Source organism: Thermobia domestica, chromosome 3 (assembly GCF_964235325.1).
Source record: "Thermobia domestica chromosome 3, izTheDome1.hap1.1, whole genome shotgun sequence".
NCBI lineage: Eukaryota > Metazoa > Arthropoda > Insecta > Zygentoma > Lepismatidae > Thermobia > Thermobia domestica.
In genome coordinates this window covers 33,151,094-33,164,663 of record NC_137456.1, presented here as the reverse complement: position 1 = coordinate 33,164,663, position 13,570 = coordinate 33,151,094, and positions in this window count along the sequence as shown.

Here is a 13,570-nt window from a genome sequence, read left to right as displayed (position 1 = left end):
GGGTCACCTACTCGGCTCATGTGAACCGGTTCGAGCCAGCTAAGTTGAAACTAGTTCATCAGCACGTTTCGACTCAGCTCAACTAAGCCGATGGCTCAAATCGGCTCGGTGTGGTGAGCTGTTGGCTCGGCTCACTTCTCGATTCGGTTCGATATTGAATGAGCTGTAAGCCGAGCCGCTCGAGCCGTTGAGAAGCCCAAACCCAGTCCCAGCTGTTTTGAATATGTTTGGATGAAGCCTATAACTTTTAACAATTTTTTGCTCGAGCCCGAATACTTGCCCCTTCGGAACTCAAACCCAGAACGTGACCGATGTCCTTGCCTCCTGAAGACTTCCAGACGACCGAGATCGACTGTCAATTAGCTTTTACTATTCAGATACAAACCGTATATCTTTTAAAGATTATACATGAAGTTGATATAATAATAATAATAATAATAATAATAATAATAATAATAATAATAATAATAATAATAATAATAATAATAATAATAATAATAATAATAATAATAGTTTTAAACTTGCCATAAAATTTGGCAAAACTTACTTAAAAGTAGAGATTTCGGGGAAAGGGTTCCGTACCTTCAAGACACACCTCTGCAACTACCAACATTTTAAACTAGAACCTTTTATTGAAGTTTCATGTAGAAAGTATGTTTTGAGGAAAATAACTGTAATAAATATAACTGAATATCACGCGACAGTAAGGCATATAATAAACTAATTTTTAGAATATGCAGAGGTAAATATAAAAGCTTTTCTACAAAAATACCTACACAGAGCATAATTCAATGAGCTCTGAAATACAATGTAACGAAATAGCCTATGAGATTCAGTCTACAGAACAATTGTTACTTAAAGAATGGACATACACTATTTCGAGAATCGAGACAAGACGGGAAATGTTTACGATACTTTTCGTCTCGTCTCGATTCTCATCTCCAAAGAGAGACGAAAATTTTGATTTAGCCCTGACCCGTCTCGAATGTAAAATGTTAATTCTCATGTTATTTTATTTGTTTTAGAAACGAGATGAGAAACTCCTCTTCTCGTGAGCAACATTAAACCAAACCGAAATATTCTTTCCAAATGTCACGTTTCTCCTTGTAATGGTATGACCTGAGCGATAATTTAGCTTCTAGCTTTTAATCTTCTACGAGATAATAATAATAATTATTATTACTATTATTATTCCTGAAGATTTGATAGTTCAAGTATTGAAACATCCGAGTATCCAAATATCTGAATATAATAAAACGTATGTTATCGCTGATCAATCGCCATCAAAAATTCTAAAGTAAGAAAAAAAATTGCAACGTGCATTCGCAGAAGCACCTTGACCACTGAACCGCGATCGCTACGCAGTAAACGATCCGTCTTTAGTCTGGTTACGTTAGGTTTCTTTGTCTCCGCTTGCAAACTTGTATGTTATATTTTTCGATTCAAAATGTCTTTCGTATTTCTTTTATGAAGTCGGCAAAGTTTATATTAATAACTTGAGTTTTTCTTAAACCACTGGTTCACAAGTTCGTTCTTTTTCCACACGAAACTACAAATATGACAGATTGAATTCTCATACTCCCCATTTCTTTCAAAGCAGTCGCCATTACCTGGTCAAAGACTTATTTCCGCCACGATTCATATTAACCAAAATAAATTCATTTTTCGGAAGCGGAACTTTCACTTTCCGGATTTCGCAAAATTATGGAATTCAGTTATACTCCGGAATTCAGAAGAATTTCGGAACTCGGAAAGAATCCGGAATTTAGAAAATTCCGGAATTGAGAAAAACTCCGACTTTCGAAAAAATCCGGATTTTTCGAATTCCGGAATGTTAATGAAATCAGAAATTTCTAAATTCCGGATTTTTCCGAATTCCAAAATTATTACAAAATTGGAATTTTCCGAATTCCGGAATTTGTCCGGCTTTACTTTCGGGAGTCCGAAAACTAATAATACCGGAACGGGCTATCCCTAGTTTATACACAACCTTTCAGAACACTAAGCTAGTAGCTGTCTACAAACAAACAAGTAATGCAAAGCATGTTGTATACTGCAATACGTCATGTATTAAAATCCGACACCATGACCCTTTTATTACATTATATGAAGAGAATGTAGGTCTAAATACCTCATGTATTACATATAATGTAGGTTTTACTCTTCCAGCAAAGAAGAAACATGTGATCATAGTATACAACCCACAGAAGTGATAGCTGGCAATACAGTGGTCGTAATTCCTAACGACACAGGAAGTGAGCGTTGCCATCGCCGCTGGTCCAGAGGCTAGCACGTGAGCCTTGGGTGTATGGGTTCGATTATCGGCGGGAGAGCATCTATCATTTTTTACTATTCTCGATGTTTCTGTGTTCGTGTCCATGTCGTTATAAGTTATTAGAAAAAGCAAGTTAAACGAGTGAAGCAAGTAAAATTAGCAATAAGTAAGTTACTGAAACGCGTTCGGTGAGTCAGTTAAAAAAATAGTGGACAAAGCACTGGCTTTTCGCGCCGTCCATGCGAGTTCGAATCAATCTCGGCTTGATTTTTTATCCATTTGAGAGAAAGTATTGTTTCTTTTCGCTACAGGATGGATTTTCTCTTTGGTTTCATGTCAAACATGCTCACGTAATGAAAAGACGCTGTAGATAATAATAATAATAATAATAATAATAATAATAATAATAATAATAATAATAATAATAATAATAACAATAATAATAATAATAATAACATAATAATAATAATAATAATAATAATAATAATAATAATAATAATAATAATAATAATAATAATATGAAATATTAGTAGCTAACTCGTGTGTGTATTTCGACAATATAATTTTATATTATTATGTGGAAATAAGTAAGGCTGGCTGGCGCCCGCCTCCCTAATTTTTTCGATGCGCCTTATGGGTCCACGGTGTCCAACGTTGGTCCCATCCCAGTATCACCTCCTGTTTTCTCGATATAAGCTATCGACATTTTGCCTAAAGAGGGCTCTGCCGTGGCCCCATGAGTACCCATGACAATGACTCTTCGTTCATTTTGCATTGAAATCGCTTACTTTTCTGAGTACTATGAGTGCATACTGTCCAACGTTGGTCCCATCGCTCTACAGTTTCCCGTTCTCTCGATATAAATTGCTAATATTTTGTTTGTAAGGGAGATATGACGTTACAATCATTACGTTTGAAGAAGTACTGAGGAAGATATTGCCTTGCCACAAACAACACCTATTATTATTATTATTATTATTATTATTATTATTATTATTATTATTATTATTATTATTATTATTATTATTATTTTACTTACCACTAATGTTGCCTACCTTTATTTGCAATGCAATGTGTTACTAAAAAGCAAATCAAATAACACTCCTCGCCATTCAGGCTCCCGAACTCGAAATACATGATTTACAGTTCTCTGTGTTAGAGGAATGCACATTTATTATATTATTCTTTCAAATAACACGTTTCACAAGTTACTTCACTTTCAATGTGTAATTTCATATCATCAGTAACAATCATCTTGTTCCAATAGGAAGATAACCCCCTCCTGCAAAGAAAAAAAACTGACTGTAGCGAAAGGGCGTGAACCTTCTTTAGGCGATTAATCGGGTCCAATATTTCAATAAGTTTCTGCACACAAATATTTCAGTAAAAGAGGAAAATTTATTCAAACTTTCTGAATACCTATTTATGGGCGAGAATTTGGTTCCCTTGGAACTTTCTAAGAGTTTGAAGGGCCACCATTTTGAACATTTTCATCTGATTATTCTGGTTAACGAACTCATCAAGATATTTCAACAATTAATGTTTGTGCCAAGTTTCGTCTCAATCCGCTGAAAGTTAGGGTGGTTATGGCATTCACAAATAGCGTTATATATATACAAATAGATAGATAAATAGACACACAGAGGGAGAGAGAAAAGAGGGAGAGAGAGAGACAAGAACAAAAGCAATACGCAAAGACAAAAAGTATTATCAGTACTAAACATTACCAATAATAATTGCTACGAAAAACTAAATACGACCTCTTTTACCATCTCTCATGAGTTGTATGTATTATTAACAAAAAATTTTTAAAAATGTCCTTGCCGAAGATTCGAACTTGCGTCCTTTGCATTTGTAAGCCAGCACCTTAACCACTACACCAAGATCATGGCATGGTGACCGTTTAGTTGTCGGCGTATTTGTTGTATTTTTGTTTTATGTTCCCACTTCGACAATTTTTACTCTTTTTTTGTAAGTTTAACAGTTGTTTCTGGCTTTCTCTTTCGGTGTCGTCCTTTATTTACACAATGCACTATTCGTATTCACAGCTTGTGCCCCTCTGCAATGTCTTATTCAGATTAAGCTTTTCTTTTTGCCCCTCAGTAAACATTTGATTGATTTAATTCTCATACTCTCCACGGATGGAGCGCAGGAATGCCAGACTCGAAAAATAGGTGTACATTTACTTTCCTGACAGATCATACCTTGGGCAAAGAAAAAATCTGGGCAGATGTTGAGCTTGTCCTTACAATTTGAAACGCCTCATACTGTATGTAGTAGATTGGTATGAAAAAGATTATTTGTAAATACTATATTTTTTTAATACACACAATGCTCCAAATATGTTCTGAAATGTAGAGCAGATTTGCTTTATAATATTGTAATACTTATCCTCATCACTCCGTCAACGTAGAGAAATGTTCTCAACTTTGCAACACTATTTTTCAGACTACAAGAAAGTGTCAACCAGTAGGAGTTGCAAACACATTACCTACCCTCAACATGACTATCAACAGAGATGAGTTGCCACATTTAACATTAAGATACCCTACGCGGGACGGTTGCCGACGAAAGAACAAACCATGTGGTGTGCTGCAGTTTCTCTTCAAAGTCTGTGGCGCTCAGATGACACGTTTGCCTCAAAAGTTCATTTCGTTCTTCTCAACAGAAAAAAGAGGAGGAGAAAGAAAGAAAAAGGAATCTGTAAGTATAAATAAATTATTGCAAAGAACGAATTTAAATTCAGTATATATATATATATATATATTACTCTATGGTTATGTGAATATGTGTCCATAAGATACAAATGAACACGTAATTAAAATACTATTATTATTATCAGTGGCGTATTTAGGGGGAGGGCTTCCGGGCTTAAGCCCCCCCCCGAAATCTTACTTACTATAGTAAAATATATGAAATATCTTGCAGAATTTTCACATTTTCAGGCAAAGCCCCCCCCCCCCGAAAGTTAGCAAAGCCCTCCCCGAAACAAAATCGTAAATACGCCACTGATTATTATAAAGAAAAATATAAATGGAGAAAAACGTACTTGATGTACAGAACATAATATTCGTTCTTCCTATCTCATCATTATTGCCTCCTAACGCTGTAATAAGTATGTTGACATTTTTTGAAAATCCTGCCTTTAGACCAGGCCTTTATTATTATTACGTATTATATCACATGCATATTTCACTACATTATTCGATATTAAAACAGCCCTTCCTTGTGGTCTACTAGCTACCGCGTGTAGCTTTGGTGCACATAGTCCCGGGTTTGATTTCCAGTGAAAACACAAAAGTACATGTAATTTTATAATTCACTTTCATCGATCATTCGTTTCATTTAGCCTAAAGTACACAATCGTGGGAATCTTTTTTTCATAATAATTTGTACACTTTTTCTATTGCGAGGTTTCCCAACCTTGGACTCGCGATAATATGAGGGTTGAATAAATGGAATCTTAAGTTTACGTTCAACGATCATGCCGGCTAGGCTAAATGAGACGGTGAGGATGAAAAATGAATTAAATGATGGAATGAAGTAGGAGGAAACGGGAGAACCTGGAAGAAACACGTGCTCACGATGTTTCTCCACCACAAAGCTCACTTGGCCCGAGCTGGGATCAAACCATTGACCTCATGCGCCATAGGTGAACGCTCTACCATTTTTTTTTTTTTTCATTCATTTTTAAAGTTCGTCCTAACTGGGATACTATTTGCCATGGACAGTTCGTGCAATTTCTGCGTAATCCAAACACCATAGGGACACGAACACAGAAAGATCCAGGACAATTAAAAATTCAATTGGAATTAAATACAATTAAAAAGAATTGGAATAAAAGAGGAATGAAACTCGTTAAAATCTGCAGATTTAAATACAAGAAAAATACAAATAGAACTTACGACTCTAAGCGATGAACAGCAACAATATTAATAATAAACTTATAAACAGGAAATTAATTGTAAGGGTCGCAGGCAAAAAGGTGTGATAAAAGGGGGGTCGTGTTGAGGAGGCCTAGTCTATTGCATCATTAAGTCTTTCATAGTCTTTTATCTTCCTTGGTCTTTGTTTTAACGAAGCACAAGAGAAGTTAAATGAATTATAATAATGGAACAGCAAAATTCATACCCAAACGTGCCGGTATATAAAATAATTAAAGAACTCATACAAATGCCTACACGGAAGCTAGATACTAATAGACATGCGCTAGTCTGAAAATAGTTTAACAAAATAAGCAAATTTTGTATCCACTACCAACACTATTAAATAATCCTGAGTAAAAAGACACTTTCCTCCTTCTACTTTTTGATGTTTAGGTGAAACGAAGAGGGAAGGGACGGGGAAGAGGGTAGGGTGAAAACGTGGCAACAGCGACTTGCCAAACAGAAAGCGGAAAGTGTTTTGACCGCCTAGTTGATTCTAGCGCCACCACTGAAATTGGAGTTCACACATCACGTCATCTGTGTCTTACTATATGGAACGTTCCTCAGTAACTTGTTTTTATTTAATTATCTCTATGTTTTACTACATTTTTCTCGTTTTCTCGAGTAACTCATTACGACAGGGACACAAACACACAAACATCGAGAACAGTTAGAATTCCCAAGGCTCTCCCACTGGGAATCGAAACCAGGACCCCGTATTCCAAAAGCACACGTTTTAATCACTAGCCCAGCGGAGAGGGCTGGAGCCACCGTGCCCCCTTAAGTAAAAGAAGAAGTAAAACAATGCTACACTTACAACATTCTTGTCATTCTAAGCCCTATTTACGATTGAAGTTTATGTGGCTCCGAACTATGGGATGCGTTGATTCTTAGAAATGAGGTTAAATTTTGGTCTGTCAGCCAGTTTCTAATACAACTGTTTCAGATCATAAATCATGTTACAAGCTGGATATAACCTTTTAGTGAGCCTCACCTGGTCTGCTGGCCATAGTTTGTCCATTGCTGATCTAGAGAATGAAAATCAATCCAAAATCTTTAGTAAGTTAGTTGTCCAGGAGCAACAAGCAAGGATGAAAAAAAAAAAACGGTTCTAACCCGCTTTTGAACCGGTTCAGGCACCAAGAATCCATGCTAAAGATAGGAACCTATCCGGAGCGTTTTCACAAGAACCAGTTCATTTACCATCGCAGGTAATGAGGTTTTCTCGTCTTGCTTCCTAAAATTTTGTGGTAGTTTCATCTCGTCTCAAATATCGAAGAACGAGAAGAAAATTGTCCAAGTTTTTCGTTTCGTCTCGAAGTCAGAAAAGGTACTTGTCTTGTTTTCGAGATGAGACGAAATATTTCTCGTCTCGAAGGTACCATTATGTCCCACGGTTTTTTTAGTTCTAAAAACTGTTATCCTTTATAAACATATTTCTCTTTATGTCTTGGTTAAGTAAAAGAAAGAGTAAAGAATTAAAACTTGGAAGATTTTTTTAAACTTTATTATTTCATTTTAGGTCTCGCCTTCTGTAGAAAGCAAGAGCTAGTGTTATATACTCAAGGCTCATCTTATAGGTGAAATCCTTGACTGACATTTTTCTAGAAGAACAGTTGGTTTTAGGACCGCACAACAAGTTAACTTTCAAAGACCACAATGGGCGCCTGAAGAAAATTTTCTAGGGGGTTCATTATCCTGTTTGCTATATTATTTTTGGTACTTTTTAATTGTATTAATAAAATCTAAAGAAATTTAATACACTTTCGTGAGCCAGGGGCCCGGGCCCCACCCTGCCCCGCCTTTCGAGCGCTAATGACAGCTACCCTTTTCTTATACACTCGGTTCTATTTTAAGCTGAAAAACTTAAGCATTATAATTAATCTATTTCGTTAAGTGTAACATTGTTTTCCCGTAATGTATGGATTTTCATTAAATGAATTATTCGAGAACTAAAATTTACATGTTGTATTATGGAGATTGAGAAACGTGTGGCAAAAGACATTTAATCCCCGCAAGTTGCTGACCATCTTGAACGACTGGATCATACAGGTCAGCCTAATGTCTCATTACCTCTTCGTAGTAGAGGAACATGTGTACAAAAAGTAAATTTAAAAATCGCCCTCTCAATAAAGCTACCATGGGAGAACATATTTAGAAGTAAAATTTTATTTGCGACTGAAATCTTGATTGCGTAATTAACACATTATATGTCATATCTCCGTTATTTATGGACCGATTTTCTTCGTTTGTAGCTCATTTCAAAGATAATTAAATATTTCATAAAAACTGTCATGTAAGTATTTATTGTTTCTTGAATAGAGTTGTCCGCCATTTTGATGACATCAACGAGTCTACACGTCAAGCACCAATGAGTGACATTATCTAAATTATTCACCAGAAGGTTCGTCTAAATAGAAAAATCACCCGCCCATCTTATCTTTACGAAAGCTACCACGAGATGACATATGCCCCCTACTATGTATGTATGTTTCGATTGTGGATGTTGATGAATCTAAGTCCAACAGAGTATAATGTCAGAACCCCTCCGTCCAGAATAACACAATCGTAACTCAAAATAGTTTTTAAATTGTCAGTTTTTAAGATGTAATAATTTTAACTTGTATGTATTTAAGAAATGTTTCCTCTACAATAATGAATGCTATACACATTGAAATAATGTTACAATTGTCTAAAAACAGAATGGATAATCAAGTTTCTTTAGACAGAATGATTTTTGGGGAAGGAGGGATTACGTGTGTAAAGTTGACATTTTAGAGTTACGACGGGCTTATTCTGGGGTTGGAATGTGTTACCTGAGAAGGGTGTACAGAACATTTTACAGATTGTTTGTGCGTGAGTCATAACAGAATCATTCGCCTTCAGGTAAAATGTGAAATTATCCACAGCACTACTCCAGTGACGGTGGAAAATGAATTGTGAATTACTTCTTTAAGTTTGTCAATAGTGTGGTAACGACCGTTGGCAACTTTCTGTTTGATATGACAGCTGACTTCAGGAAGGCCAGTCCACAGGTGCTGGTAACTGAAGAATCTCGGGCAATCCATTTGTTGGAAAACAGTAAATTGAGATATTCTTTCACGAGAAAGCGAATAATATGCCGGTGCTCCATCTTGTTAAAGCCAATCTCGATTGATAAGTCATCGACTTTGCAATTGACGCACAAATCAGTCTTGCAAGTTGCAACATACTTAGATACATTATTGGTTAATAGCACCATCAAAGAAATATATGCCGAACAAGGACGTTGCACACATTGCAGCGCGAATCATCATATTGGAAAAGTTCCATTTCAAGCATTTGAAGAAAAGAAATATCTTTACTCCACAGGTAAATGTTTCTCACTTATGCACTGATGCGGATGACACAGTCATCAGAAAAAAAAAAAAGATACTTTTCTACATCGAGCTCGGCTGGAAAACATTGACTAATCGCTCACACTAAATACAAACAATGTAATTTAATAGCTAAATCCATCTACATTGAAACACAAAACAGTTACATCATTATCGAAAACGAAATACGTATAGAGTGAGCACACACATTTTATATATGTAAGTAGTAATGGGAATTTTGACACACCCTAAGTTGAATGTAGTACCTATTGAGAACTACTACATTGGCATTTTCTTTCGTTCACACTCTTCTTAGTTTATTGAGCTCATCCGTGACTAAGCTGTTAGCATACGCGTCTGTGGCGTGCGAGACCCGGGTTCGATTCCCGGCGGGAGCTCATGTAGTTCACATTCCACATTAATCAGTAGGTTTCGTCTCCAACAGCCTCGCTGCTGAAAGGTATGTTAAACTCATAATCAACGCATTGTTGGTTTATTTTTGTGCTAGAGTCTGTTCTCCTGATTTTTGCTTATCTTTAAAAAATATGTTTTTGAAGAAACTACTATTATAGTGTTTTTATAACATTGTTCTTCACAATATGAATAATCTTTACTACGTAGGCAGTTGTTCCTTTGTTTCGTTATTATCTTGACGTAGAAATGAAATCACTAGTTTCTTGAAGATGGTTTAAACGGAAATCTCACCCTTAGATCCTTTCGCTTGCCTTTCTCGTTTCTTCTCCATTCTTCTTATGTCTTGTTATCTCTCTCTCCCTCTATCTTTGTTGATCTCTCCTCTAATTCCCCGTCGCTTTTATTCTTCCTCTTCTACACTTCTATTCCTCTTCCTATTGTATGTGTACATGTTTTTTTTTTCAGTTGTACTCTATGTTTTATCCCGGATAAGATTCAAAAACATTGAGACAGGAAAGAAACAAATTTAAGCATTCCAATGCCACGGAAAGGAAAACACATCCTTAAGCGTACTAACCAAACAAACACAAAACAACAGTCTGATATTCCTTCATTTCTCACCCTCTTTCTTATGCACTCTTCACTTGTTTTTGTTTATCCGTATATACGTAAAGAGGTAGGAATTTGTGAATAAGTGGCATCGCATCCACACGCTGCATGTTGGGCGCTAATTTTTTCTTTCTTTTTTTTTTTTTTTTTTTTTTTTGTAAACAAGATGGAGGCTTCCTAGGAATCTGATGCCATTCTTTCTCATTATCAGTTGCATGACGGGCTTGTTTACATACTCAAATTAAAAATATTCCGCATAATATTATCAAAGAGGTTTCAGAAAGGTCTAACAATCGAAATCAAGTTTACACGGAAAATCACCACATTAAAATACGTATATAGAATAGCTTTGTTCCTTCTAGCGTATTCTAAGCACGAAAATAAATTATAATTTTTAAAGAAATTAAAAAAAAAAGTTTTGTTTCACATTCATTGCGAAATTCCAGCTGACTTTCAACTACGTAAATTCAATACGGAAGCCGGAAGTAGGTAATGCAAAGGGTGACGCATAAAGAACATAACTTTTGAAATGCCCGTCATCCCGTCATTTAAAGTTAATATAAAGGGACAAGTTTTGCCGATAGATGTCACTGCAGTCTTCGTATCAATCCCATGTATTTTTTTACCTTTCACGAAAATTTACAATTTCTTTTATAAATTTCAACATAGAGACTTCAAATTTTTAGAGAAGGAACTTCATAACCTATTAAAGGGGTCAATTCGTGTCGATTTTTTATTAAGAATTTTCTTCATAGTTGAAACAATTCTATTGTTAAAGGATTGGATATTCATTTCAACAATCAAGCCATTTCAACAATGAAGAAAATTCTAAATAAAAAAAATCGGCACGGATTATTGCCTTTGATAGATTATGAAGTTTCCTTTCTAAAAAATTGAAGTCTGTACGTTGAAATTTGTAAGAGAAATCGTGAATGCGTTACACGTTTTTCATCTGTTATATTTGTGGTCTAGCAGTCACGAAACGCCGAACAGCACATCATCGGCGTCGGTAGGAATGGAGCGCTTTAGGATGTAACAGCGTATTGTCATAGTGAAAACTTATTACAACTAAAGTGAATGCTGTGCAGAAACTGATCGCAAATTCCGTGGAACGTTTCATCAACGTAATGCACCGAATAAGTCGAGTGTTACGAGACTGATTGCTAAATTTGAGAAAACCGGTTTGGTTGTCATTAAACCCTTGTAACGGCCTCGTGTTAGTCGTTCTATGGAAAACATCGCCATTGTGAGACATAATATTGGTGTAAGTCCGATCCAGGGTTGAATCCAGGGGGTAGCCCCCCGAAGAAAATTCAAATCTCCCCGGAGACACAAAATATTTCAGTCACAAAATGTAGAAATTACTTCACCCAGTTATTTGCTTTCTTTCCGTGCACGTGCAGACGAAATCCGATCTCTCAATATACATATAAATGACGCAGATCCATTCTATATAAATATTAAATATGTAACATCTAAGATAGAATACCAAATAGTCAATAAAACTGTAGTTCTTAACGCTATGACCGAGTTTGGCAGAACATGAAATTGTTAACTGTTGAAGAAAGGTTTGTATTTTAGTAGGTACTATACTCTCGCCCTATATTATATATTAGTAGGTAGCACTAGCACAGATTGAGATAGGAAAGGAAAGACAGGGAAGATCTTTCGATCATTCCATATGATCTCTGATGTCAGCACACTTCAGTTCTTGAAAATGTACAGTTCTTGCATTCAGGGCCGCAACTAGGGGGGGCAGAGGGGGCACGTGCCCCGGGCGCGTGGTTGGAGGGGGCGCCGGAAAGAAGATATATCAATTGTTTTAAAAATCGCACCCTTTCCCTTGAGGAACTTATTCTAGAGGTAAAAAGAAATCAAAAGTTTACTTGGTCTTTTCCATGGGACCTCTTTTCGTTGATTATATATATATATATATATATATATATATATATATATATATATATATAGAGAGAGAGAGAGAGAGAGAGTCTCATCTAAATAGGTGTAATGTCATACATTAAAAACCTAATATTGCATACATTTGTTCCCTTGGGCGACCACAGAGAATCCGCCCCCCTTTCCTTTTCCTACCACAAGGAGCTGTTTGTTTGTATAATTCCATTGAGAACAGCTCTGAAGTTTAAAACGCTGTTATCAATAGGGGCGGGGGCGAAAAGTTCCCGATTTTTGTTGCTTGCTGGTGGTTGAAGAGTAACTCAGACGCGCCCCCTGTAATGTTACGCAATTGCTGTAATGTTTTTAAACTAGATGGCAGTTTTGTGGCGGAAAAGATAATTTACACGCCTCGGTGTATTTAATTGTTTCTTGTACGCCTACCAAGAGATTTTGCGAGCGAAGGCTGTATGAAGCTTTATCTATTAGTTTTGCTTGAGAGCTTTTCGAGGCATTTTGAATTGTTATCTATCAGTCCAACTTATGCTTTATTATGCTTTATTATTAAATTCAATCATTTTTTTACATTAATCGTGTATAATGTATAATATTTACTATACATAAAATAATCTAAATATCTTGATCTATTTATTAATATTTTATGAAGCAACTTCTTTCATATTTAATGAACTTTCTAGTTAATGCACTGTAAAGAGAGATGCTTTGCTTGAATCAGTTTTTTCTATCACTTGTGTGCACCTTAGAGGTGCACATATACAGAAAGAGAAAGTATACAGAAAGGTGCCCAAAAGGTACAGAAAGTGCTCAAGTTCGAGAGGTACACATAACAATATAGTGTGGAGTTTTTGTGTGCTTCATTGTTGATGGAAAGTTTTCTTCTTTTCTCCACATCAAAGGATTACACCGAAAAATTTACAGAAATAAAAATAAGCTTTTCATTGTTGCATTGTTATGTTCTCAATGATTTTGGATCGTAAATATTGGTTTTAAAAACATTTCTCATCAGAATTGGCATTTTGCAAACTCATTGACCATCTGATCAACACTCAAACTATAATGAAAAAACTTTGACGCTT